Source organism: Paralichthys olivaceus, chromosome 5, assembly GCF_024713975.1.
Source record: "Paralichthys olivaceus isolate ysfri-2021 chromosome 5, ASM2471397v2, whole genome shotgun sequence".
In the NCBI taxonomy this organism is placed as follows: domain Eukaryota; kingdom Metazoa; phylum Chordata; class Actinopteri; order Pleuronectiformes; family Paralichthyidae; genus Paralichthys; species Paralichthys olivaceus.
Genome location: NC_091097.1, coordinates 21,731,733 through 21,755,783, shown reverse-complemented (window position 1 = coordinate 21,755,783; position 24,051 = coordinate 21,731,733). Strand labels below are relative to the sequence as shown.

The window sequence follows — 24,051 nt, the reverse complement described above, 5'->3', positions numbered from 1 at the left end:
TTACTTTATTCATGTTTTATTAACATATCATTTTCAAATTGTCTTATTTGGAGAGAGCGATGAAAGAGCAGGGAGTTTCCTCTGCATCAGGGAAAACAACTGGATATGAAACACTGACAATATTGCTGAAGGTCATTTTTGAAAATTGTAATGATTTTTTTCTTGCAACGATATGACAAAATTGCACCTTGAGATTGATTTTGGAACAATTGACCCTCCCGCCCACCCACACCTCAAGATGCTATGGTTGCAAAGCAACAGAAGAACCATTGATGATGGTGATGATTCACATGTATAAAGGAGGTATTGTGGGTGGAGTTATTTGTTTACGGCCATACCACCCTGAACACGCCCGATCTCGTCCGATCTCGGAAGCTAAGCAGGGTCGGGCCTGGTTAGTACTTGAATGGGAGACCGCCTGGGAATACCAGGTGCTGTAAGCTTTTTAGACTTTTCTTTGCAGAGGGCGCTGTTGCTGCTGCTTCAGAGGAGACACCTCTTGGAAAGAGCAGGAAAGACTGTTCATCAAAGGAAAAAAGAATATGGAACCCTCACATCATCACTGAAAGGTGAAAGTGAGCATTCATCAGATTTGTTTCTAATCAAAACACTACTTTATTCATGTTTTATTGACATATCATTTTCAAATTGTCTTATTTGGAGAGAGCAATGAGAGAGCAGGGAGTTTACTCTGCATCAGGGAAACAACTGGATATGAAACACTGACAATATTGCTGAAGGTCATTTTTGAAAATTGTAATGATTTTTTTCTTGCAACGATATGACAAAATTGCACCTTGAGATTGATTTTGGAACAATTGACCCTCCCGCCCACCCACACCTCAAGATGCTATGGTTGCAAAGCAACAGAAGAACCATTGATGATGGTGATGATTCACATGTATAAAGGAGGTATTGTGGGTGGAGTTAATCGCTTACGGCCATACCACCCTGAACACGCCCGATCTCGTCCGATCTCGGAAGCTAAGCAGGGTCGGGCCTGGTTAGTACTTGAATGGGAGACCGCCTGGGAATACCAGGTGCTGTAAGCTTTTTAGACTTTTCTTTGCAGAGGGCGCTGTTGCTGCTGCTTCAGAGGAGACACCTCTTGGAAAGAGCAGGAAAGACTGTTCATCAAAGGAAAAAAGAATATGGAACCCTCACATCATCACTGAAAGGTGAAAGTGAGCATTCATCAGATTTGTTTCTAATCAAAACACTACTTTATTCATGTTTTATTGACATATCATTTTCAAATTGTCTTATTTGGAGAGAGCGATGAGAGAGCAGGGAGTTTACTCTGCATCAGGGAAACAACTGGATATGAAACACTGACAATATTGCTGAAGGTCATTTTTGAAAATTGTAATGATTTTTTTCTTGCAACGATATGACAAAATTGCACCTTGAGATTGATTTTGGAACAATTGACCCTCCCGCCCACCCACACCTCAAGATGCTATGGTTGCAAAGCAACAGAAGAACCATTGATGATGGTGATGATTCACATGTATAAAGGAGGTATTGTGGGTGGAGTTAATCGCTTACGGCCATACCACCCTGAACACGCCCGATCTCGTCCGATCTCGGAAGCTAAGCAGGGTGGGGCCTGGTTAGTACTTGAATGGGAGACCGCCTGGGAATACCAGGTGCTGTAAGCTTTTTAGACTTTTCTTTGCAGAGGGCGCTGTTGCTGCTGCTTCAGAGGAGACACCTCTTGGAAAGAGCAGGAAAGACTGTTCATCAAAGGAAAAAAGAATATGGAACCCTCACATCATCACTGAAAGGTGAAAGTGAGCATTCATCAGATTTGTTTCTAATCAAAACTTTACTTTATTCATGTTTTATTAACATATCATTTTCAAATTGTCTTATTTGGAGAGAGCGATGAAAGAGCAGGGAGTTTCCTCTGCATCAGGGAAAACAACTGGATATGAAACACTGACAATATTGCTGAAGGTCATTTTTGAAAATTGTAATGATTTTTTTCTTGCAACGATATGACAAAATTGCACCTTGAGATTGATTTTGGAACAATTGACCCTCCCGCCCACCCACACCTCAAGATGCTATGGTTGCAAAGCAACAGAAGAACCATTGATGATGGTGATGATTCACATGTATAAAGGAGGTATTGTGGGTGGAGTTATTTGCTTACGGCCATACCACCCTGAACACGCCCGATCTCGTCCGATCTCGGAAGCTAAGCAGGGTCGGGCCTGGTTAGTACTTGAATGGGAGACCGCCTGGGAATACCAGGTGCTGTAAGCTTTTTAGACTTTTCTTTGCAGAGGGCGCTGTTGCTGCTGCTTCAGAGGAGACACCTCTTGGAAAGAGCAGGAAAGACTGTTCATCAAAGGAAAAAAGAATATGGAACCCTCACATCATCACTGAAAGGTGAAAGTGAGCATTCATCAGATTTGTTTCTAATCAAAACTTTACTTTATTCATGTTTTATTAACATATCATTTTCAAATTGTCTTATTTGGAGAGAGCGATGAAAGAGCAGGGAGTTTCCTCTGCATCAGGGAAAACAACTGGATATGAAACACTGACAATATTGCTGAAGGTCATTTTTGAAAATTGTAATGATTTTTTTCTTGCAACGATATGACAAAATTGCACCTTGAGATTGATTTTGGAACAATTGACCCTCCCGCCCACCCACACCTCAAGATGCTATGGTTGCAAAGCAACAGAAGAACCATTGATGATGGTGATGATTCACATGTATAAAGGAGGTATTGTGGGTGGAGTTATTTGCTTACGGCCATACCACCCTGAACACGCCCGATCTCGTCCGATCTCGGAAGCTAAGCAGGGTCGGGCCTGGTTAGTACTTGAATGGGAGACCGCCTGGGAATACCAGGTGCTGTAAGCTTTTTAGACTTTTCTTTGCAGAGGGCGCTGTTGCTGCTGCTTCAGAGGAGACACCTCTTGGAAAGAGCAGGAAAGACTGTTCATCAAAGGAAAAAAGAATATGGAACCCTCACATCATCACTGAAAGGTGAAAGTGAGCATTCATCAGATTTGTTTCTAATCAAAACACTACTTTATTCATGTTTTATTAACATATCATTTTCAAATTGTCTTATTTGGAGAGAGCGATGAAAGAGCAGGGAGTTTACTCTGCATCAGGGAAACAACTGGATATGAAACACTGACAATATTGCTGAAGGTCATTTTTGAAAATTGTAATGATTTTTTTCTTGCAACGATATGACAAAATTGCACCTTGAGATTGATTTTGGAACAATTGACCCTCCCGCCCACCCACACCTCAAGATGCTATGGTTGCAAAGCAACAGAAGAACCATTGATGATGGTGATGATTCACATGTATAAAGGAGGTATTGTGGGTGGAGTTAATCGCTTACGGCCATACCACCCTGAACACGCCCGATCTCGTCCGATCTCGGAAGCTAAGCAGGGTCGGGCCTGGTTAGTACTTGAATGGGAGACCGCCTGGGAATACCAGGTGCTGTAAGCTTTTTAGACTTTTCTTTGCAGAGGGCGCTGTTGCTGCTGCTTCAGAGGAGACACCTCTTGGAAAGAGCAGGAAAGACTGTTCATCAAAGGAAAAAAGAATATGGAACCCTCACATCATCACTGAAAGGTGAAAGTGAGCATTCATCAGATTTGTTTCTAATCAAAACACTACTTTATTCATGTTTTATTGACATATCATTTTCAAATTGTCTTATTTGGAGAGAGCGATGAGAGAGCAGGGAGTTTACTCTGCATCAGGGAAACAACTGGATATGAAACACTGACAATATTGCTGAAGGTCATTTTTGAAAATTGTAATGATTTTTTTCTTGCAACGATATGACAAAATTGCACCTTGAGATTGATTTTGGAACAATTGACCCTCCCGCCCACCCACACCTCAAGATGCTATGGTTGCAAAGCAACAGAAGAACCATTGATGATGGTGATGATTCACATGTATAAAGGAGGTATTGTGGGTGGAGTTAATCGCTTACGGCCATACCATCCTGAACACGCCCGATCTCGTCCGATCTCGGAAGCTAAGCAGGGTCGGGCCTGGTTAGTACTTGAATGGGAGACCGCCTGGGAATACCAGGTGCTGTAAGCTTTTTAGACTTTTCTTTGCAGAGGGCGCTGTTGCTGCTGCTTCAGAGGAGACACCTCTTGGAAAGAGCAGGAAAGACTGTTCATCAAAGGAAAAAAGAATATGGAACCCTCACATCATCACTGAAAGGTGAAAGTGAGCATTCATCAGATTTGTTTCTAATCAAAACTTTACTTTATTCATGTTTTATTAACATATCATTTTCAAATTGTCTTATTTGGAGAGAGCGATGAAAGAGCAGGGAGTTTCCTCTGCATCAGGGAAAACAACTGGATATGAAACACTGACAATATTGCTGAAGGTCATTTTTGAAAATTGTAATGATTTTTTTCTTGCAACGATATGACAAAATTGCACCTTGAGATTGATTTTGGAACAATTGACCCTCCCGCCCACCCACACCTCAAGATGCTATGGTTGCAAAGCAACAGAAGAACCATTGATGATGGTGATGATTCACATGTATAAAGGAGGTATTGTGGGTGGAGTTATTTGTTTACGGCCATACCACCCTGAACACGCCCGATCTCGTCCGATCTCGGAAGCTAAGCAGGGTCGGGCCTGGTTAGTACTTGAATGGGAGACCGCCTGGGAATACCAGGTGCTGTAAGCTTTTTAGACTTTTCTTTGCAGAGGGCGCTGTTGCTGCTGCTTCAGAGGAGACACCTCTTGGAAAGAGCAGGAAAGACTGTTCATCAAAGGAAAAAAGAATATGGAACCCTCACATCATCACTGAAAGGTGAAAGTGAGCATTCATCAGATTTGTTTCTAATCAAAACACTACTTTATTCATGTTTTATTGACATATCATTTTCAAATTGTCTTATTTGGAGAGAGCAATGAGAGAGCAGGGAGTTTACTCTGCATCAGGGAAACAACTGGATATGAAACACTGACAATATTGCTGAAGGTCATTTTTGAAAATTGTAATGATTTTTTTCTTGCAACGATATGACAAAATTGCACCTTGAGATTGATTTTGGAACAATTGACCCTCCCGCCCACCCACACCTCAAGATGCTATGGTTGCAAAGCAACAGAAGAACCATTGATGATGGTGATGATTCACATGTATAAAGGAGGTATTGTGGGTGGAGTTAATCGCTTACGGCCATACCATCCTGAACACGCCCGATCTCGTCCGATCTCGGAAGCTAAGCAGGGTCGGGCCTGGTTAGTACTTGAATGGGAGACCGCCTGGGAATACCAGGTGCTGTAAGCTTTTTAGACTTTTCTTTGCAGAGGGCGCTGTTGCTGCTGCTTCAGAGGAGACACCTCTTGGAAAGAGCAGGAAAGACTGTTCATCAAAGGAAAAAAGAATATGGAACCCTCACATCATCACTGAAAGGTGAAAGTGAGCATTCATCAGATTTGTTTCTAATCAAAACTTTACTTTATTCATGTTTTATTAACATATCATTTTCAAATTGTCTTATTTGGAGAGAGCGATGAAAGAGCAGGGAGTTTCCTCTGCATCAGGGAAAACAACTGGATATGAAACACTGACAATATTGCTGAAGGTCATTTTTGAAAATTGTAATGATTTTTTTCTTGCAACGATATGACAAAATTGCACCTTGAGATTGATTTTGGAACAATTGACCCTCCCGCCCACCCACACCTCAAGATGCTATGGTTGCAAAGCAACAGAAGAACCATTGATGATGGTGATGATTCACATGTATAAAGGAGGTATTGTGGGTGGAGTTATTTGTTTACGGCCATACCACCCTGAACACGCCCGATCTCGTCCGATCTCGGAAGCTAAGCAGGGTCGGGCCTGGTTAGTACTTGAATGGGAGACCGCCTGGGAATACCAGGTGCTGTAAGCTTTTTAGACTTTTCTTTGCAGAGGGCGCTGTTGCTGCTGCTTCAGAGGAGACACCTCTTGGAAAGAGCAGGAAAGACTGTTCATCAAAGGAAAAAAGAATATGGAACCCTCACATCATCACTGAAAGGTGAAAGTGAGCATTCATCAGATTTGTTTCTAATCAAAACACTACTTTATTCATGTTTTATTGACATATCATTTTCAAATTGTCTTATTTGGAGAGAGCAATGAGAGAGCAGGGAGTTTACTCTGCATCAGGGAAACAACTGGATATGAAACACTGACAATATTGCTGAAGGTCATTTTTGAAAATTGTAATGATTTTTTTCTTGCAACGATATGACAAAATTGCACCTTGAGATTGATTTTGGAACAATTGACCCTCCCGCCCACCCACACCTCAAGATGCTATGGTTGCAAAGCAACAGAAGAACCATTGATGATGGTGATGATTCACATGTATAAAGGAGGTATTGTGGGTGGAGTTAATCGCTTACGGCCATACCACCCTGAACACGCCCGATCTCGTCCGATCTCGGAAGCTAAGCAGGGTCGGGCCTGGTTAGTACTTGAATGGGAGACCGCCTGGGAATACCAGGTGCTGTAAGCTTTTTAGACTTTTCTTTGCAGAGGGCGCTGTTGCTGCTGCTTCAGAGGAGACACCTCTTGGAAAGAGCAGGAAAGACTGTTCATCAAAGGAAAAAAGAATATGGAACCCTCACATCATCACTGAAAGGTGAAAGTGAGCATTCATCAGATTTGTTTCTAATCAAAACACTACTTTATTCATGTTTTATTGACATATCATTTTCAAATTGTCTTATTTGGAGAGAGCGATGAGAGAGCAGGGAGTTTACTCTGCATCAGGGAAACAACTGGATATGAAACACTGACAATATTGCTGAAGGTCATTTTTGAAAATTGTAATGATTTTTTTCTTGCAACGATATGACAAAATTGCACCTTGAGATTGATTTTGGAACAATTGACCCTCCCGCCCACCCACACCTCAAGATGCTATGGTTGCAAAGCAACAGAAGAACCATTGATGATGGTGATGATTCACATGTATAAAGGAGGTATTGTGGGTGGAGTTAATCGCTTACGGCCATACCACCCTGAACACGCCCGATCTCGTCCGATCTCGGAAGCTAAGCAGGGTGGGGCCTGGTTAGTACTTGAATGGGAGACCGCCTGGGAATACCAGGTGCTGTAAGCTTTTTAGACTTTTCTTTGCAGAGGGCGCTGTTGCTGCTGCTTCAGAGGAGACACCTCTTGGAAAGAGCAGGAAAGACTGTTCATCAAAGGAAAAAAGAATATGGAACCCTCACATCATCACTGAAAGGTGAAAGTGAGCATTCATCAGATTTGTTTCTAATCAAAACTTTACTTTATTCATGTTTTATTAACATATCATTTTCAAATTGTCTTATTTGGAGAGAGCGATGAAAGAGCAGGGAGTTTCCTCTGCATCAGGGAAAACAACTGGATATGAAACACTGACAATATTGCTGAAGGTCATTTTTGAAAATTGTAATGATTTTTTTCTTGCAACGATATGACAAAATTGCACCTTGAGATTGATTTTGGAACAATTGACCCTCCCGCCCACCCACACCTCAAGATGCTATGGTTGCAAAGCAACAGAAGAACCATTGATGATGGTGATGATTCACATGTATAAAGGAGGTATTGTGGGTGGAGTTATTTGCTTACGGCCATACCACCCTGAACACGCCCGATCTCGTCCGATCTCGGAAGCTAAGCAGGGTCGGGCCTGGTTAGTACTTGAATGGGAGACCGCCTGGGAATACCAGGTGCTGTAAGCTTTTTAGACTTTTCTTTGCAGAGGGCGCTGTTGCTGCTGCTTCAGAGGAGACACCTCTTGGAAAGAGCAGGAAAGACTGTTCATCAAAGGAAAAAAGAATATGGAACCCTCACATCATCACTGAAAGGTGAAAGTGAGCATTCATCAGATTTGTTTCTAATCAAAACACTACTTTATTCATGTTTTATTAACATATCATTTTCAAATTGTCTTATTTGGAGAGAGCGATGAAAGAGCAGGGAGTTTACTCTGCATCAGGGAAACAACTGGATATGAAACACTGACAATATTGCTGAAGGTCATTTTTGAAAATTGTAATGATTTTTTTCTTGCAACGATATGACAAAATTGCACCTTGAGATTGATTTTGGAACAATTGACCCTCCCGCCCACCCACACCTCAAGATGCTATGGTTGCAAAGCAACAGAAGAACCATTGATGATGGTGATGATTCACATGTATAAAGGAGGTATTGTGGGTGGAGTTAATCGCTTACGGCCATACCACCCTGAACACGCCCGATCTCGTCCGATCTCGGAAGCTAAGCAGGGTCGGGCCTGGTTAGTACTTGAATGGGAGACCGCCTGGGAATACCAGGTGCTGTAAGCTTTTTAGACTTTTCTTTGCAGAGGGCGCTGTTGCTGCTGCTTCAGAGGAGACACCTCTTGGAAAGAGCAGGAAAGACTGTTCATCAAAGGAAAAAAGAATATGGAACCCTCACATCATCACTGAAAGGTGAAAGTGAGCATTCATCAGATTTGTTTCTAATCAAAACACTACTTTATTCATGTTTTATTGACATATCATTTTCAAATTGTCTTATTTGGAGAGAGCGATGAGAGAGCAGGGAGTTTACTCTGCATCAGGGAAACAACTGGATATGAAACACTGACAATATTGCTGAAGGTCATTTTTGAAAATTGTAATGATTTTTTTCTTGCAACGATATGACAAAATTGCACCTTGAGATTGATTTTGGAACAATTGACCCTCCCGCCCACCCACACCTCAAGATGCTATGGTTGCAAAGCAACAGAAGAACCATTGATGATGGTGATGATTCACATGTATAAAGGAGGTATTGTGGGTGGAGTTAATCGCTTACGGCCATACCATCCTGAACACGCCCGATCTCGTCCGATCTCGGAAGCTAAGCAGGGTCGGGCCTGGTTAGTACTTGAATGGGAGACCGCCTGGGAATACCAGGTGCTGTAAGCTTTTTAGACTTTTCTTTGCAGAGGGCGCTGTTGCTGCTGCTTCAGAGGAGACACCTCTTGGAAAGAGCAGGAAAGACTGTTCATCAAAGGAAAAAAGAATATGGAACCCTCACATCATCACTGAAAGGTGAAAGTGAGCATTCATCAGATTTGTTTCTAATCAAAACTTTACTTTATTCATGTTTTATTAACATATCATTTTCAAATTGTCTTATTTGGAGAGAGCGATGAAAGAGCAGGGAGTTTCCTCTGCATCAGGGAAAACAACTGGATATGAAACACTGACAATATTGCTGAAGGTCATTTTTGAAAATTGTAATGATTTTTTTCTTGCAACGATATGACAAAATTGCACCTTGAGATTGATTTTGGAACAATTGACCCTCCCGCCCACCCACACCTCAAGATGCTATGGTTGCAAAGCAACAGAAGAACCATTGATGATGGTGATGATTCACATGTATAAAGGAGGTATTGTGGGTGGAGTTATTTGTTTACGGCCATACCACCCTGAACACGCCCGATCTCGTCCGATCTCGGAAGCTAAGCAGGGTCGGGCCTGGTTAGTACTTGAATGGGAGACCGCCTGGGAATACCAGGTGCTGTAAGCTTTTTAGACTTTTCTTTGCAGAGGGCGCTGTTGCTGCTGCTTCAGAGGAGACACCTCTTGGAAAGAGCAGGAAAGACTGTTCATCAAAGGAAAAAAGAATATGGAACCCTCACATCATCACTGAAAGGTGAAAGTGAGCATTCATCAGATTTGTTTCTAATCAAAACACTACTTTATTCATGTTTTATTGACATATCATTTTCAAATTGTCTTATTTGGAGAGAGCAATGAGAGAGCAGGGAGTTTACTCTGCATCAGGGAAACAACTGGATATGAAACACTGACAATATTGCTGAAGGTCATTTTTGAAAATTGTAATGATTTTTTTCTTGCAACGATATGACAAAATTGCACCTTGAGATTGATTTTGGAACAATTGACCCTCCCGCCCACCCACACCTCAAGATGCTATGGTTGCAAAGCAACAGAAGAACCATTGATGATGGTGATGATTCACATGTATAAAGGAGGTATTGTGGGTGGAGTTAATCGCTTACGGCCATACCACCCTGAACACGCCCGATCTCGTCCGATCTCGGAAGCTAAGCAGGGTCGGGCCTGGTTAGTACTTGAATGGGAGACCGCCTGGGAATACCAGGTGCTGTAAGCTTTTTAGACTTTTCTTTGCAGAGGGCGCTGTTGCTGCTGCTTCAGAGGAGACACCTCTTGGAAAGAGCAGGAAAGACTGTTCATCAAAGGAAAAAAGAATATGGAACCCTCACATCATCACTGAAAGGTGAAAGTGAGCATTCATCAGATTTGTTTCTAATCAAAACACTACTTTATTCATGTTTTATTGACATATCATTTTCAAATTGTCTTATTTGGAGAGAGCGATGAGAGAGCAGGGAGTTTACTCTGCATCAGGGAAACAACTGGATATGAAACACTGACAATATTGCTGAAGGTCATTTTTGAAAATTGTAATGATTTTTTTCTTGCAACGATATGACAAAATTGCACCTTGAGATTGATTTTGGAACAATTGACCCTCCCGCCCACCCACACCTCAAGATGCTATGGTTGCAAAGCAACAGAAGAACCATTGATGATGGTGATGATTCACATGTATAAAGGAGGTATTGTGGGTGGAGTTAATCGCTTACGGCCATACCACCCTGAACACGCCCGATCTCGTCCGATCTCGGAAGCTAAGCAGGGTGGGGCCTGGTTAGTACTTGAATGGGAGACCGCCTGGGAATACCAGGTGCTGTAAGCTTTTTAGACTTTTCTTTGCAGAGGGCGCTGTTGCTGCTGCTTCAGAGGAGACACCTCTTGGAAAGAGCAGGAAAGACTGTTCATCAAAGGAAAAAAGAATATGGAACCCTCACATCATCACTGAAAGGTGAAAGTGAGCATTCATCAGATTTGTTTCTAATCAAAACTTTACTTTATTCATGTTTTATTAACATATCATTTTCAAATTGTCTTATTTGGAGAGAGCGATGAAAGAGCAGGGAGTTTCCTCTGCATCAGGGAAAACAACTGGATATGAAACACTGACAATATTGCTGAAGGTCATTTTTGAAAATTGTAATGATTTTTTTCTTGCAACGATATGACAAAATTGCACCTTGAGATTGATTTTGGAACAATTGACCCTCCCGCCCACCCACACCTCAAGATGCTATGGTTGCAAAGCAACAGAAGAACCATTGATGATGGTGATGATTCACATGTATAAAGGAGGTATTGTGGGTGGAGTTATTTGCTTACGGCCATACCACCCTGAACACGCCCGATCTCGTCCGATCTCGGAAGCTAAGCAGGGTCGGGCCTGGTTAGTACTTGAATGGGAGACCGCCTGGGAATACCAGGTGCTGTAAGCTTTTTAGACTTTTCTTTGCAGAGGGCGCTGTTGCTGCTGCTTCAGAGGAGACACCTCTTGGAAAGAGCAGGAAAGACTGTTCATCAAAGGAAAAAAGAATATGGAACCCTCACATCATCACTGAAAGGTGAAAGTGAGCATTCATCAGATTTGTTTCTAATCAAAACACTACTTTATTCATGTTTTATTAACATATCATTTTCAAATTGTCTTATTTGGAGAGAGCGATGAAAGAGCAGGGAGTTTACTCTGCATCAGGGAAACAACTGGATATGAAACACTGACAATATTGCTGAAGGTCATTTTTGAAAATTGTAATGATTTTTTTCTTGCAACGATATGACAAAATTGCACCTTGAGATTGATTTTGGAACAATTGACCCTCCCGCCCACCCACACCTCAAGATGCTATGGTTGCAAAGCAACAGAAGAACCATTGATGATGGTGATGATTCACATGTATAAAGGAGGTATTGTGGGTGGAGTTAATCGCTTACGGCCATACCACCCTGAACACGTCCGATCTCGGAAGCTAAGCAGGGTCGGGCCTGGTTAGTACTTGAATGGGAGACCGCCTGGGAATACCAGGTGCTGTAAGCTTTTTAGACTTTTCTTTGCAGAGGGCGCTGTTGCTGCTGCTTCAGAGGAGACACCTCTTGGAAAGAGCAGGAAAGACTGTTCATCAAAGGAAAAAAGAATATGGAACCCTCATATCATCACTGAAAGGTGAAAGTGAGCATTCATCAGATTTGTTTCTAATCAAAACACTATGTTATTCATGTTTTATTGACATATCATTTTCAAATTGTCTTATTTGGAGAGAGCGATGAAAGAGCAGGGAGTTTCCTCTGCATCAGGGAAACAACTGGATATGAAACACTGACAATATTGCTGAAGGTCATTTTTGAAAATTGTAATGATTTTTTTCTTGCAACGATATGACAAAATTGCACCTTGAGATTGATTTTGGAACAATTGACCCTCCCGCCCACCCACACCTCAAGATGCTATGGTTGCAAAGCAACAGAAGAACCATTGATGATGGTGATGATTCACATGTATAAAGGAGGTATTGTGGGTGGAGTTAATCGCTTACGGCCATACCACCCTGAACACGCCCGATCTCGTCCGATCTCGGAAGCTAAGCAGGGTCGGGCCTGGTTAGTACTTGAATGGGAGACCGCCTGGGAATACCAGGTGCTGTAAGCTTTTTAGACTTTTCTTTGCAGAGGGCGCTGTTGCTGCTGCTTCAGAGGAGACACCTCTTGGAAAGAGCAGGAAAGACTGTTCATCAAAGGAAAAAAGAATATGGAACCCTCACATCATCACTGAAAGGTGAAAGTGAGCATTCATCAGATTTGTTTCTAATCAAAACTTTACTTTATTCATGTTTTATTAACATATCATTTTCAAATTGTCTTATTTGGAGAGAGCGATGAAAGAGCAGGGAGTTTCCTCTGCATCAGGGAAAACAACTGGATATGAAACACTGACAATATTGCTGAAGGTCATTTTTGAAAATTGTAATGATTTTTTTCTTGCAACGATATGACAAAATTGCACCTTGAGATTGATTTTGGAACAATTGACCCTCCCGCCCACCCACACCTCAAGATGCTATGGTTGCAAAGCAACAGAAGAACCATTGATGATGGTGATGATTCACATGTATAAAGGAGGTATTGTGGGTGGAGTTATTTGTTTACGGCCATACCACCCTGAACACGCCCGATCTCGTCCGATCTCGGAAGCTAAGCAGGGTCGGGCCTGGTTAGTACTTGAATGGGAGACCGCCTGGGAATACCAGGTGCTGTAAGCTTTTTAGACTTTTCTTTGCAGAGGGCGCTGTTGCTGCTGCTTCAGAGGAGACACCTCTTGGAAAGAGCAGGAAAGACTGTTCATCAAAGGAAAAAAGAATATGGAACCCTCACATCATCACTGAAAGGTGAAAGTGAGCATTCATCAGATTTGTTTCTAATCAAAACACTACTTTATTCATGTTTTATTGACATATCATTTTCAAATTGTCTTATTTGGAGAGAGCAATGAGAGAGCAGGGAGTTTACTCTGCATCAGGGAAACAACTGGATATGAAACACTGACAATATTGCTGAAGGTCATTTTTGAAAATTGTAATGATTTTTTTCTTGCAACGATATGACAAAATTGCACCTTGAGATTGATTTTGGAACAATTGACCCTCCCGCCCACCCACACCTCAAGATGCTATGGTTGCAAAGCAACAGAAGAACCATTGATGATGGTGATGATTCACATGTATAAAGGAGGTATTGTGGGTGGAGTTAATCGCTTACGGCCATACCACCCTGAACACGTCCGATCTCGGAAGCTAAGCAGGGTCGGGCCTGGTTAGTACTTGAATGGGAGACCGCCTGGGAATACCAGGTGCTGTAAGCTTTTTAGACTTTTCTTTGCAGAGGGCGCTGTTGCTGCTGCTTCAGAGGAGACACCTCTTGTAAAGAGCAGGAAAGACTGTTCATCAAAGGAAAAAAGAATATGGAACCCTCACATCATCACTGAAAGGTGAAAGTGAGCATTCATCAGATTTGTTTCTAATCAAAACACTACTTTGGTCATGTTTTATTAACATATCATTTTCAAATTGTCTTATTTGGAGAGAGCGATGAGAGAGCAGGGAGTTTACTCTGCATCAGGGAAACAACTGGATATGAAACACTGACAATATTGCTGAAGGTCATTTTTGAAAATTGTAATGATTTTTTTCTTGCAACGATATGACAAAATTGCACCTTGAGATTGATTTTGGAACAATTGACCCTCCCGCCCACCCACACCTCAAGATGCTATGGTTGCAAAGCAACAGAAGAACCATTGATGATGGTGATGATTCACATGTATAAAGGAGGTATTGTGGGTGGAGTTAATCGCTTACGGCCATACCACCCTGAACACGCCCGATCTCGTCCGATCTCGGAAGCTAAGCAGGGTCGGGCCTGGTTAGTACTTGAATGGGAGAGCGCCTGGGAATACCAGGTGCTGTAAGCTTTTTAGACTTTTCTTTGCAGAGGGCGCTGTTGCTGCTGCTTCAGAGGAGACACCTCTTGGAAAGAGCAGGAAAGACTGTTCATCAAAGGAAAAAAGAATATGGAACCCTCACATCATCACTGAAAGGTGAAAGTGAGCATTCATCAGATTTGTTTCTAATCAAAACACTACTTTATTCATGTTTTGTTAACATATCATTTTCAAATTGTCTTATTTGGAGAGAGCGATGAGAGAGCAGGGAGTTTACTCTGCATCAGGGAAACAACTGGATATGAAACACTGACAATATTGCTGAAGGTCATTTTTTAAAATTGTAATGATTTTTTTCTTGCAACGATATGACAAAATTGCACCTTGAGATTGATTTTGGAACAATTGACCCTCCCGCCCACCCACACCTCAAGATGCTATGGTTGCAAAGCAACAGAAGAACCATTGATGATGGTGATGATTCACATGTATAAAGGAGGTATTGTGGGTGGAGTTAATCGCTTACGGCCATACCACCCTGAACACGCCCGATCTCGTCCGATCTCGGAAGCTAAGCAGGGTCGGGCCTGGTTAGTACTTGAATGGGAGACCGCCTGGGAATACCAGGTGCTGTAAGCTTTTTAGACTTTTCTTTGCAGAGGGCGCTGTTGCTGCTGCTTCAGAGGAGACACCTCTTGGAAAGAGCAGGAAAGACTGTTCATCAAAGGAAAAAAGAATATGGAACCCTCACATCATCACTGAAAGGTGAAAGTGAGCATTCATCAGATTTGTTTCTAATCAAAACACTACTTTATTCATGTTTTATTAACATATCATTTTCAAATTGTCTTATTTGGAGAGAGCGATGAAAGAGCAGGGAGTTTACTCTGCATCAAGGAAACAACTGGATATGAAACACTGACAATATTGCTGAAGGTCATTTTTGAAAATTGTAATGATTTTTTTCTTGCAACGATATGACAAAATTTCACCTTGAGATTGATTTTGGAACAATTGACCCCCCCAACCCACCCACACATCAAGATTCTATGGTTGCAAAGCAACAGAAGAACCATTGATGATGGTGATGATTCACATGTATAAAGGAGGTATTGTGGGTGGAGTTAATCGCTTACGGCCATACCACCCTGAACATACCCGATCTCGTCCGATCTCGGAAGCTAAGCAGGGTCGGGCCTGGTTAGTACTTGAATGGGAGACCGCCTGGGAATACCAGGTGATGTAAGCTTTTTAGACTTTTCTTTGCAGAGGGCGCTGTTGCTGCTGCTTCAGAGGAGACACCTCTTGGAAAGAGCAGGAAAGACTGTTCATCAAAGGAAAAAAGAATATGGAACCCTCACATCATCACTGAAAGGTGAAAGTGAGCATTCATCAGATTTGTTTCTAATCAAAACACTACTTTATTCATGTTTTATTAACATATCATTTTCAAATGGTCTTATTTGGAGAGAGCAATGAGAGAGCAGGGAGTTTACTCTGCATCAGGGAAACAACTGGATATGAAACACTGACAATTTTGCTGAAGGTCATCTTTGAAAATTGTAATGATTTTTTTCTTGCAACGATATGACAAAATTGCACCTTGAGATTGATTTTGGAACAATTGACCCTCCCGCCCACCCACACCTCAAGATGCTATGGTTGCAAAGCAACAGAAGAACCATTGATGATGGTGATGATTCACATGTATAAAGGAGGTATTGTGGGTGGAGTTAATCGCTTACGGCCATACCACCCTGAACACGCCCGATCTCGTCCGATCTCGGAAGCTAAGCAGGGTCGGGCCTGGTTAGTACTTGAATGGGAGACCGCCTGGGAATACCAGGTGCTGTAAGCTTTTTAGACTTTTCTTTGCAGAGGGCGCTGTTGCTGCTGCTTCAGAGGAGACACCTCTTGGAAAGAGCAGGAAAGACTGTTCATCAAAGGAAAAAAGAATATGGAACCCTCACATCATCACTGAAAGGTGTAAGTGAGCATTCATCAGATTTGTTTCTAATCAAAACACTACTTTATTCATGTTTTATTAACATATCATTTTCAAATTGTCTTATTTGGAGAGAGCGATGAAAGAGCAGGGAGTTTACTCCGCATCAGGGAAACAACTGGATATGAAACACTGACAATTTTGCTGAAGGTCATCTTTGAAAATTGTAATGATTTTTTTCTTGCAACGATATGACAAAATTGCACCTTGAGATTGATTTTGGAACAATTGACCCTCCCGCCCACCCACACCTCAAGATGCTATGGTTGCAAAGCAACAGAAGAACCATTGATGATGGTGATGATTCACATGTATAAAGGAGGTATTGTGGGTGGAGTTAATCACTTAAGGCCATACCACCCTGAACAAGCCCGATCTTGTCCGATCTCGGAAGCTAAGCAGGGTCGGGCCTGGTTAGTACTTGAATCGGAGACCGCCTGGGAATACCAGGTGCTGTAAGCTTTTTAGACTTTTCTTTGCAGAGGGCGCTGTTGCTGCTGCTTCAGAGGAGACACCTCTTGGAAAGAGCAGGAAAGACTGTTCATCAAAGGAAAAAAGAATATGGAACCCTCACATCATCACTGAAAGGTGAAAGTGAGCATTCATCAGATTTGTTTCTAATCAAAACACTACTTTATTCATGTTTTATTGACATATCATTTTCAAATTGTCTTATTTGGAGAGAGCGATGAAAGAGCAGGGAGTTTACTCTGCATCAGGGAAACAACTGGATATGAAACACTGACAATATTGCTGAAGGTCATTTTTGAAAATTGTAATGATTTTTTTCTTGCAACGATATGACAAAATTGCACCTTGAGATTGATTTTGGAACAATTGACACTCCCGCCCACCCACACCTCAAGATGCTATGGTTGCAAAGCAACAGAAGAACCATTGATGATGGTGATGATTCACATGTATAAAGGAGGTATTGTGGGTGGAGTTAATCGCTTACGGCCATACCACCCTGAACATGCCCGATCTCGTCCGATCTCGGAAGCTAAGCAGGGTGGGGCCTGGTTAGTACTTGAATGGGAGACCGCCTGGGAATACCAGGTGCTGTAAGCTTTTTAGACTTTTCTTTGCAGAGGGCGCTGTTGCTGCTGCTTCAGAGGAGACACCTCTTGGAAAGAGCAGGAAAGACTGTTCATCAAAGGAAAAAAGAATATGGAACCCTCACATCATCGGTGAGAGTGAGCATTCATCAGATTTGTTTCTAATCAAAACACTACTTTATTCATGTTTTATTAACATATCATTTTCAAATTGTCTTATTTGGAGAGAGCGATGAAAGAGCAGGGAGTTTACTCTGCATCAAGGAAACAACTGGATATGAAACACTGACAATATTGCTGAAGGTCATTTTTGAAAATTGTAATGATTTTTTTCTTGCAACAATATGACAAAATTTCACCTTGAGATTGATTTTGGAACAATTGACCCCCCCAACCCACCCACACATCAAGAATCTATGGTTGCAAAGCAACAGAAGAACCATTGATGATGGTGATGATTCACATGTATAAAGGAGGTATTGTGGGTGGAGTTAATCGCTTACGGCCATACCACCCTGAACACGCCCGATCTCGTCCGATCTCGGAAACTAAGCACGGTCGGGCCTGGTTAGTACTTGGATGGGACACCGCCTAGGAATACCAGGTGCTGTAAGCTTTTTAGACTTTTCTTTGCAGAGGGCGCTGTTGCTGCTGCTTCAGAGGAGACACCTCTTGGAAGAGCAGGAAAGACTGTTCATCAAAGGAAAAAAGAATATGGAACCCTCACATCATCACTGAAAGGTGAGAGTGAGCATTCATCAGATTTGTTTCTAATCAAAACACTACTTTATTCATGTTTTATTAACATATCATTTTCAAATTGTCTTATTTGGAGAGAGCGATGAAAGAGCAGGGAGTTTACTCTGCATCAGGGAAACAACTGGATATGAAACACTGACAATTTTGCTGAAGGTCATCTTTGAAAATTGTAATGATTTTTTTCTTGCAACGATATGACAAAATTGCACCTTGAGATTGATTTTGGAACAATTGACCCTCCCGCCCACCCACACCTCAAGATGCTATGGTTGCAAAGCAACAGAAGAACCATTGATGATGGTGATGATTCACATGTATAAAGGAGGTATTGTGGGTGGAGTTAATCACTTAAGGCCATACCACCCTGAACAAGCCCGATCTTGTCCGATCTCGGAAGCTAAGCAGGGTCAGGCCTGGTTAGTACTTGAATGGGAGACCGCCTGGGAATACCAGGTGCTGTAAGCTTTTTAGACTTTTCTTTGCAGAGGGCGCTGTTGCTGCTGCTTCAGAGGAGACACCTCTTGGAAAGAGCAGGAAAGACTGTTCATCAAAGGAAAAAAGAATATGGAACCCTCACATCATCGGTGAGAGTGAGCATTCATCAGATTTGTTTCTAATCAAAACACTACTTTATTCATGTTTTATTAACATATCATTTTCAAATTGTCTTATTTGGAGAGAGCGATGAAAGAGCAGGGAGTTTACTCTGCATCAAGGAAACAACTGGATATGAAACACTGACAATATTGCTGAAGGTCATTTTTGAAAATTGTAATGATTTTTTTCTTGCAACGATATGACAAAATTTCACCTTGAGATTGATTTTGGAACAATTGACCCCCCCAACCCACCCACACATCAAGATTCTATGGTTGCAAAGCAACAGAAGAACCATTGATGATGGTGATGATTCACATGTATAAAGGAGGTATTGTGGGTGGAGTTAATCGCTTACGGCCATACCACCCTGAACACGCCCGATCTCGTCCGATCTCGGGAAACTAAGCACGGTCGGGCCTGGTTAGTACTTGGATGGGAGACCGCCTAGGAATACCAGGTGCTGTAAGCTTTTTAGACTTTTCTTTGCAGAGGGCGCTGTTGCTGCTGCTTCAGAGGAGACACCTCTTGGAAAGAGCAGGAAAGACTGTTCATCAAAGGAAAAAAGAATATGGAACCCTCACATCATCACTGAAAGGTGAGAGTGAGCATTCATCAGATTTGTTTCTAATCAAAACACTACTTTATTCATGTTTTATTAACATATCATTTTCAAATTGTCTTATTTGGAGAGAGCGATGAAAGAGCAGGGAGTTTACTCTGCATCAGGGAAACAACTGGATATGAAACACTGACAATTTTGCTGAAGGTCATCTTTGAAAATTGTAATGATTTTTTTCTTGCAACGATATGACAAAATTTCACCTTGAGATTGATTTTGGAACAATTGACCCCCCCAACCCACCCACACATCAAGATTCTATGGTTGCAAAGCAACAGAAGAACCATTGATGATGGTGATGATTCACATGTATAAAGGAGGTATTGTGGGTGGAGTTAATCGCTTACGGCCATACCACCCTGAACACGCCCGATCTCGGGAAACTAAGCACGGTCGGGCCTGGTTAGTACTTGGATGGGAGACCGCCTAGGAATACCAGGTGCTGTAAGCTTTTTAGACTTTTCTTTGCAGAGGGCGCTGTTGCTGCTGCTTCAGAGGAGACACCTCTTGGAAAGAGCAGGAAAGACTGTTCATCAAAGGAAAAAAGAATATGGAACCCTCACATCATCACTGAAAGGTGAGAGTGAGCATTCATCAGATTTGTTTCTAATCAAAACACTACTTTATTCATGTTTTATTAACATATCATTTTCAAATTGTCTTATTTGGAGAGAGCGATGAAAGAGCAGGGAGTTTACTCTGCATCAGGGAAACAACTGGATATGAAACACTGACAATTTTGCTGAAGGTCATCTTTGAAAATTGTAATGATTTTTTTCTTGCAACGATATGACAAAATTGCACCTTGAGATTGATTTTGGAACAATTGACCCTCCCGCCCACCCACACCTCAAGATGCTATGGTTGCAAAGCAACAGAAGAACCATTGATGATGGTGATGATTCACATGTATAAAGGAGGTATTGTGGGTGGAGTTAATCGCTTACGGCCATACCACCCTGAACACGCCCGATCTCGTCCGATCTCGGAAGCTAAGCAGGGTCGGGCCTGGTTAGTACTTGAATGGGAGACCGCCTGGGAATACCAGGTGCTGTAAGCTTTTTAGACTTTTCTTTGCAGAGGGCGCTGTTGCTGCTGCTTCAGAGGAGACACCTCTTGGAAAGAGCAGGAAAGACTGTTCATCAAAGGAAAAAAGAATATGGAACCCTCACATCATCACTGAAAGGTGAAAGTGAGCATTCATCAGATTTGTTTCTAATCAAAACACTACTTTATTCATGTTTTATTAACATATCATTTTCAAATTGTCTTATTTGGAGAGAGCGATGAAAGAGCAGGGAGTTTACTCTGCATCAGGGAAACAACTGGATATGAAACACTGACAATTTTGCTGAAGGTCATCTTTGAAAATTGTAATGATTTTTTTCTTGCAACGATATGACAAAATTGCACCTTGAGATTGATTTTGGAACAATTGACCCTCCCGCCCACCCACACCTCAAGATGCTATGGTTGCAAAGCAACAGAAGAACCATTGATGATGGTGATGATTCACATGTATAAAGGAGGTATTGTGGGTGGAGTTAATCACTTACGGCCATACCACCCTGAACACGCCCGATCTCGTCCGATCTCGGAAGCTAAGCAGGGTCGGGCCTGGTTAGTACTTGAATGGGAGACCGCCTGGGAATACCAGGTGCTGTAAGCTTTTTAGACTTTTCTTTGCAGAGGGCGCTGTTGCTGCTGCTTCAGAGGAGACACCTCTTGGAAAGAGCAGGAAAGACTGTTCATCAAAGGAAAAAAGAATATGGAACCCTCACATCATCACTGAAAGGTGAAAGGGAGCATTCATCAGATTTGTTTCTAATCAAAACACTACTTTATTCATGTTTTATTAACATATCATTTTCAAATGGTCTTATTTGGAGAGAGCGATGAAAGAGCAGGGAGTTTACTCTGCATCAGGGAAACAACTGGATATGAAACACTGACAATATTGCTGAAGGTCATTTTTGAAAATTGTAATGATTTTTTTCTTGCAACGATATGACAAAATTGCACCTTGAGATTGATTTTGGAACAATTGACCCTCCCGCCCACCCACACCTGAAGATGCTATGGTTGCAAAGCAACAGAAGAACCATTGATGATGGTGATGATTCACATGTATAAAGGAGGTATTGTGGGTGGAGTTAATCGCTTACGGCCATACCACCCTGAACACGCCCGATCTCGTCCGATCTCGGAAGCTAAGCAGGGTCGGGCCTGGTTAGTACTTGAATGGGAGACCGCCTGGGAATACCAGGTGCTGTAAGCTTTTTAGACTTTTCTTTGCAGAGGGCGCTGTTGCTGCTGCTTCAGAGGAGACACCTCTTGGAAAGAGCAGGAAAGACTGTTCATCAAAGGAAAAAAGAATATGGAACCCTCACATCATAACTGAAAGGTGAAAGTGAGCATTCATCAGATTTGTTTCTAATCAAAACACTACTTTATTCATGTTTTATTAACATATCATTTTCAAATGGTCTTATTTGGAGAGAGCGATGAAAGAGCAGGGAGTTTACTCTGCATCAGGGAAACAACTGGATATGAAACACTGACAATTTTGCTGAAGGTCATCTTTGAAAATTGTAATGATTTTTTTCTTGCAACGATATGACAAAATTGCACCTTGAGATTGATTTTGGAACAATTGACCCTCCCGCCCACCCACACCTCAAGATGCTATGGTTGCAAAGCAACAGAAGAACCATTGATGATGGTGATGATTCACATGTATAAAGGAGGTATTGTGGGTGGAGTTAATCGCTTACGGCCATACCACCCTGAACACGCCCGATCTCGTCCGATCTCGGAAGCTAAGCAGGGTCGGGCCTGGTTAGTACTTGAATGGGAGACCGCCTGGGAATACCAGGTGCTGTAAGCTTTTTAGACTTTTCTTTGCAGAGGGCGCTGTTGCTGCTGCTTCAGAGGAGACACCTCTTGGAAAGAGCAGGAAAGACTGTTCATCAAAGGAAAAAAGAATATGGAACCCTCACATCATAACTGAAAGGTGAAAGTGAGCATTCATCAGATTTGTTTCTAATCAAAACACTACTTTATTCATGTTTTATTAACATATCATTTTCAAATGGTCTTATTTGGAGAGAGCGATGAAAGAGCAGGGAGTTTACTCTGCATCAGGGAAACAACTGGATATGAAACACTGACAATTTTGCTGAAGGTCATTTTTGAAAATTGTAATGATTTTTTTCTTGCAACGATATGACAAAATTGCACCTTGAGATTGATTTTGGAACAATTGACCGCCCCGCCCACCCACACCTCAAGATGCTATGGTTGCAAAGCAACAGAAGAACCATTGATGATGGTGATGATTCACATGTATAAAGGAGGTATTGTGGGTGGAGTTAATCACTTGGTCATACCACCCTGAACACGCCCGATCTCGTCCGATCTCGGAAGCTAAGCAGGGTCGGGCCTGGTTAGTACTTGAATGGGAGACCGCCTGGGAATACCAGGTGCTGTAAGCTTTTTAGACTTTTCTTTGCAGAGGGCGCTGTTGCTGCTGCTTCAGAGGAGACACCTCTTGGAAAGAGCAGGAAAGACTGTTCATCAAAGGAAAAAAGAATATGGAACCCTCACATCATCACTGAAAGGTGAAAGGGAGCATTCATCAGATTTGTTTCTAATCAAAACACTACTTTATTCATGTTTTATTAACATATCATTTTCAAATGGTCTTATTTGGAGAGAGCGATGAAAGAGCAGGGAGTTTACTCTGCATCAGGGAAACAACTGGATATGAAACACTGACAATATTGCTGAAGGTCATTTTTGAAAATTGTAATGATTTTTTTCTTGCAACGATATGACAAAATTGCACCTTGAGATTGATTTTGGAACAATTGACCCTCCCGCCCACCCACACCTCAAGATGCTATGGTTGCAAAGCAACAGAAGAACCATTGATGATGGTGATGATTCACATGTATAAAGGAGGTATTGTGGGTGGAGTTAATCGCTTACGGCCATACCACCCTGAACACGCCCGATCTCGTCCGATCTCGGAAGCTAAGCAGGGTCGGGCCTGGTTAGTACTTGAATGGGAGACCGCCTGGGAATACCAGGTGCTGTAAGCTTTTTAGACTTTTCTTTGCAGAGGGCGCTGTTGCTGCTGCTTCAGAGGAGACACCTCTTGGAAAGAGCAGGAAAGACTGTTCATCAAAGGAAAAAAGAATATGGAACCCTCACATCATAACTGAAAGGTGAAAGTGAGCATTCATCAGATTTGTTTCTAATCAAAACACTACTTTATTCATGTTTTATTAACATATCATTTTCAAATGGTCTTATTTGGAGAGAGCGATGAAAGAGCAGGGAGTTTACTCTGCATCAGGGAAACAACTGGATATGAAACACTGACAATTTTGCTGAAGGTCATCTTTGAAAATTGTAATGATTTTTTTCTTGCAACGATATGACAAAATTGCACCTTGAGATTGATTTTGGAACAATTGACCCTCCCGCCCACCCACACCTCAAGATGCTATGGTTGCAAAGCAACAGAAGAACCATTGATGATGGTGATGATTCACATGTATAAAGGAGGTATTGTGGGTGGAGTTAATCGCTTACGGC

At 42.0% G+C, this 24,051-nt stretch overlaps 35 non-coding genes and 5 pseudogenes across 35 annotated transcripts in view; all 40 read left to right on the top strand.

Annotated features, from left to right (window-relative positions):
- The first annotated feature begins 324 nt into the window (after positions 1–324).
- On the top strand, positions 325–443 carry LOC138408368 (5S ribosomal RNA). The gene has a single exon (XR_011241687.1). It is a non-coding gene; the product is annotated as a 5S ribosomal RNA (ribosomal RNA).
- Positions 444–933: 490 nt separating this feature from the next.
- On the top strand, positions 934–1,052 carry LOC138410283 (5S ribosomal RNA). Its single transcript, XR_011243080.1, has one exon. It is a non-coding gene; the product is annotated as a 5S ribosomal RNA (ribosomal RNA).
- A 490-nt stretch (positions 1,053–1,542) lies between these two features.
- LOC138408272 (5S ribosomal RNA) lies at positions 1,543–1,661 on the top strand. Its single transcript, XR_011241591.1, has one exon. It is a non-coding gene; the product is annotated as a 5S ribosomal RNA (ribosomal RNA).
- Positions 1,662–2,152: 491 nt separating this feature from the next.
- On the top strand, positions 2,153–2,271 carry LOC138410282 (5S ribosomal RNA). The gene has a single exon (XR_011243079.1). It is a non-coding gene; the product is annotated as a 5S ribosomal RNA (ribosomal RNA).
- Positions 2,272–2,762: 491 nt separating this feature from the next.
- Positions 2,763–2,881, top strand: LOC138410281 (5S ribosomal RNA). Its single transcript, XR_011243078.1, has one exon. It is a non-coding gene; the product is annotated as a 5S ribosomal RNA (ribosomal RNA).
- Positions 2,882–3,371: 490 nt separating this feature from the next.
- Positions 3,372–3,490, top strand: LOC138410280 (5S ribosomal RNA). Its single transcript, XR_011243077.1, has one exon. It is a non-coding gene; the product is annotated as a 5S ribosomal RNA (ribosomal RNA).
- A 490-nt stretch (positions 3,491–3,980) lies between these two features.
- On the top strand, positions 3,981–4,099 carry LOC138408455 (5S ribosomal RNA). The gene has a single exon (XR_011241774.1). It is a non-coding gene; the product is annotated as a 5S ribosomal RNA (ribosomal RNA).
- Positions 4,100–4,590: 491 nt separating this feature from the next.
- LOC138408366 (5S ribosomal RNA) lies at positions 4,591–4,709 on the top strand. Its single transcript, XR_011241685.1, has one exon. It is a non-coding gene; the product is annotated as a 5S ribosomal RNA (ribosomal RNA).
- Positions 4,710–5,199: 490 nt separating this feature from the next.
- Positions 5,200–5,318, top strand: LOC138408454 (5S ribosomal RNA). Its single transcript, XR_011241773.1, has one exon. It is a non-coding gene; the product is annotated as a 5S ribosomal RNA (ribosomal RNA).
- A 491-nt stretch (positions 5,319–5,809) lies between these two features.
- LOC138408365 (5S ribosomal RNA) lies at positions 5,810–5,928 on the top strand. Its single transcript, XR_011241684.1, has one exon. It is a non-coding gene; the product is annotated as a 5S ribosomal RNA (ribosomal RNA).
- Positions 5,929–6,418: 490 nt separating this feature from the next.
- On the top strand, positions 6,419–6,537 carry LOC138410279 (5S ribosomal RNA). Its single transcript, XR_011243076.1, has one exon. It is a non-coding gene; the product is annotated as a 5S ribosomal RNA (ribosomal RNA).
- A 490-nt stretch (positions 6,538–7,027) lies between these two features.
- LOC138408271 (5S ribosomal RNA) lies at positions 7,028–7,146 on the top strand. Its single transcript, XR_011241590.1, has one exon. It is a non-coding gene; the product is annotated as a 5S ribosomal RNA (ribosomal RNA).
- A 491-nt stretch (positions 7,147–7,637) lies between these two features.
- Positions 7,638–7,756, top strand: LOC138410278 (5S ribosomal RNA). The gene has a single exon (XR_011243075.1). It is a non-coding gene; the product is annotated as a 5S ribosomal RNA (ribosomal RNA).
- A 490-nt stretch (positions 7,757–8,246) lies between these two features.
- LOC138410277 (5S ribosomal RNA) lies at positions 8,247–8,365 on the top strand. Its single transcript, XR_011243074.1, has one exon. It is a non-coding gene; the product is annotated as a 5S ribosomal RNA (ribosomal RNA).
- Positions 8,366–8,855: 490 nt separating this feature from the next.
- On the top strand, positions 8,856–8,974 carry LOC138408453 (5S ribosomal RNA). The gene has a single exon (XR_011241772.1). It is a non-coding gene; the product is annotated as a 5S ribosomal RNA (ribosomal RNA).
- A 491-nt stretch (positions 8,975–9,465) lies between these two features.
- Positions 9,466–9,584, top strand: LOC138408364 (5S ribosomal RNA). The gene has a single exon (XR_011241683.1). It is a non-coding gene; the product is annotated as a 5S ribosomal RNA (ribosomal RNA).
- A 490-nt stretch (positions 9,585–10,074) lies between these two features.
- On the top strand, positions 10,075–10,193 carry LOC138410276 (5S ribosomal RNA). Its single transcript, XR_011243073.1, has one exon. It is a non-coding gene; the product is annotated as a 5S ribosomal RNA (ribosomal RNA).
- A 490-nt stretch (positions 10,194–10,683) lies between these two features.
- Positions 10,684–10,802, top strand: LOC138408270 (5S ribosomal RNA). The gene has a single exon (XR_011241589.1). It is a non-coding gene; the product is annotated as a 5S ribosomal RNA (ribosomal RNA).
- A 491-nt stretch (positions 10,803–11,293) lies between these two features.
- On the top strand, positions 11,294–11,412 carry LOC138410275 (5S ribosomal RNA). The gene has a single exon (XR_011243072.1). It is a non-coding gene; the product is annotated as a 5S ribosomal RNA (ribosomal RNA).
- A 490-nt stretch (positions 11,413–11,902) lies between these two features.
- LOC138409704 (5S ribosomal RNA) lies at positions 11,903–12,011 on the top strand (annotated as a pseudogene).
- A 490-nt stretch (positions 12,012–12,501) lies between these two features.
- LOC138410274 (5S ribosomal RNA) lies at positions 12,502–12,620 on the top strand. Its single transcript, XR_011243071.1, has one exon. It is a non-coding gene; the product is annotated as a 5S ribosomal RNA (ribosomal RNA).
- Positions 12,621–13,111: 491 nt separating this feature from the next.
- LOC138408363 (5S ribosomal RNA) lies at positions 13,112–13,230 on the top strand. Its single transcript, XR_011241682.1, has one exon. It is a non-coding gene; the product is annotated as a 5S ribosomal RNA (ribosomal RNA).
- A 490-nt stretch (positions 13,231–13,720) lies between these two features.
- Positions 13,721–13,829, top strand: LOC138409703 (5S ribosomal RNA; annotated as a pseudogene).
- A 490-nt stretch (positions 13,830–14,319) lies between these two features.
- On the top strand, positions 14,320–14,438 carry LOC138409029 (5S ribosomal RNA). The gene has a single exon (XR_011242350.1). It is a non-coding gene; the product is annotated as a 5S ribosomal RNA (ribosomal RNA).
- A 490-nt stretch (positions 14,439–14,928) lies between these two features.
- On the top strand, positions 14,929–15,047 carry LOC138410272 (5S ribosomal RNA). Its single transcript, XR_011243069.1, has one exon. It is a non-coding gene; the product is annotated as a 5S ribosomal RNA (ribosomal RNA).
- A 491-nt stretch (positions 15,048–15,538) lies between these two features.
- On the top strand, positions 15,539–15,657 carry LOC138408837 (5S ribosomal RNA). Its single transcript, XR_011242158.1, has one exon. It is a non-coding gene; the product is annotated as a 5S ribosomal RNA (ribosomal RNA).
- A 490-nt stretch (positions 15,658–16,147) lies between these two features.
- Positions 16,148–16,266, top strand: LOC138410271 (5S ribosomal RNA). Its single transcript, XR_011243068.1, has one exon. It is a non-coding gene; the product is annotated as a 5S ribosomal RNA (ribosomal RNA).
- A 490-nt stretch (positions 16,267–16,756) lies between these two features.
- Positions 16,757–16,875, top strand: LOC138409848 (5S ribosomal RNA; annotated as a pseudogene).
- A 490-nt stretch (positions 16,876–17,365) lies between these two features.
- LOC138408580 (5S ribosomal RNA) lies at positions 17,366–17,484 on the top strand. The gene has a single exon (XR_011241899.1). It is a non-coding gene; the product is annotated as a 5S ribosomal RNA (ribosomal RNA).
- A 484-nt stretch (positions 17,485–17,968) lies between these two features.
- LOC138409311 (5S ribosomal RNA) lies at positions 17,969–18,087 on the top strand. Its single transcript, XR_011242631.1, has one exon. It is a non-coding gene; the product is annotated as a 5S ribosomal RNA (ribosomal RNA).
- A 489-nt stretch (positions 18,088–18,576) lies between these two features.
- On the top strand, positions 18,577–18,695 carry LOC138409748 (5S ribosomal RNA; annotated as a pseudogene).
- A 484-nt stretch (positions 18,696–19,179) lies between these two features.
- LOC138409370 (5S ribosomal RNA) lies at positions 19,180–19,299 on the top strand. Its single transcript, XR_011242682.1, has one exon. It is a non-coding gene; the product is annotated as a 5S ribosomal RNA (ribosomal RNA).
- Positions 19,300–19,790: 491 nt separating this feature from the next.
- On the top strand, positions 19,791–19,900 carry LOC138409958 (5S ribosomal RNA; annotated as a pseudogene).
- A 490-nt stretch (positions 19,901–20,390) lies between these two features.
- Positions 20,391–20,509, top strand: LOC138410270 (5S ribosomal RNA). Its single transcript, XR_011243067.1, has one exon. It is a non-coding gene; the product is annotated as a 5S ribosomal RNA (ribosomal RNA).
- A 490-nt stretch (positions 20,510–20,999) lies between these two features.
- LOC138408559 (5S ribosomal RNA) lies at positions 21,000–21,118 on the top strand. Its single transcript, XR_011241878.1, has one exon. It is a non-coding gene; the product is annotated as a 5S ribosomal RNA (ribosomal RNA).
- A 490-nt stretch (positions 21,119–21,608) lies between these two features.
- On the top strand, positions 21,609–21,727 carry LOC138410269 (5S ribosomal RNA). The gene has a single exon (XR_011243066.1). It is a non-coding gene; the product is annotated as a 5S ribosomal RNA (ribosomal RNA).
- A 490-nt stretch (positions 21,728–22,217) lies between these two features.
- On the top strand, positions 22,218–22,336 carry LOC138410268 (5S ribosomal RNA). Its single transcript, XR_011243065.1, has one exon. It is a non-coding gene; the product is annotated as a 5S ribosomal RNA (ribosomal RNA).
- A 488-nt stretch (positions 22,337–22,824) lies between these two features.
- On the top strand, positions 22,825–22,943 carry LOC138409455 (5S ribosomal RNA). Its single transcript, XR_011242696.1, has one exon. It is a non-coding gene; the product is annotated as a 5S ribosomal RNA (ribosomal RNA).
- A 490-nt stretch (positions 22,944–23,433) lies between these two features.
- LOC138410266 (5S ribosomal RNA) lies at positions 23,434–23,552 on the top strand. The gene has a single exon (XR_011243063.1). It is a non-coding gene; the product is annotated as a 5S ribosomal RNA (ribosomal RNA).
- Positions 23,553–24,042: 490 nt separating this feature from the next.
- The window catches only part of LOC138408745 (5S ribosomal RNA), a 119-nt gene continuing 110 nt past the window's right edge, over positions 24,043–24,051 (top strand). Inside the window, exon 1 of the ribosomal RNA XR_011242064.1 lies at positions 24,043–24,051. This exon is cut by the window's right edge and continues 110 nt beyond it. This is a non-coding gene — a ribosomal RNA (5S ribosomal RNA).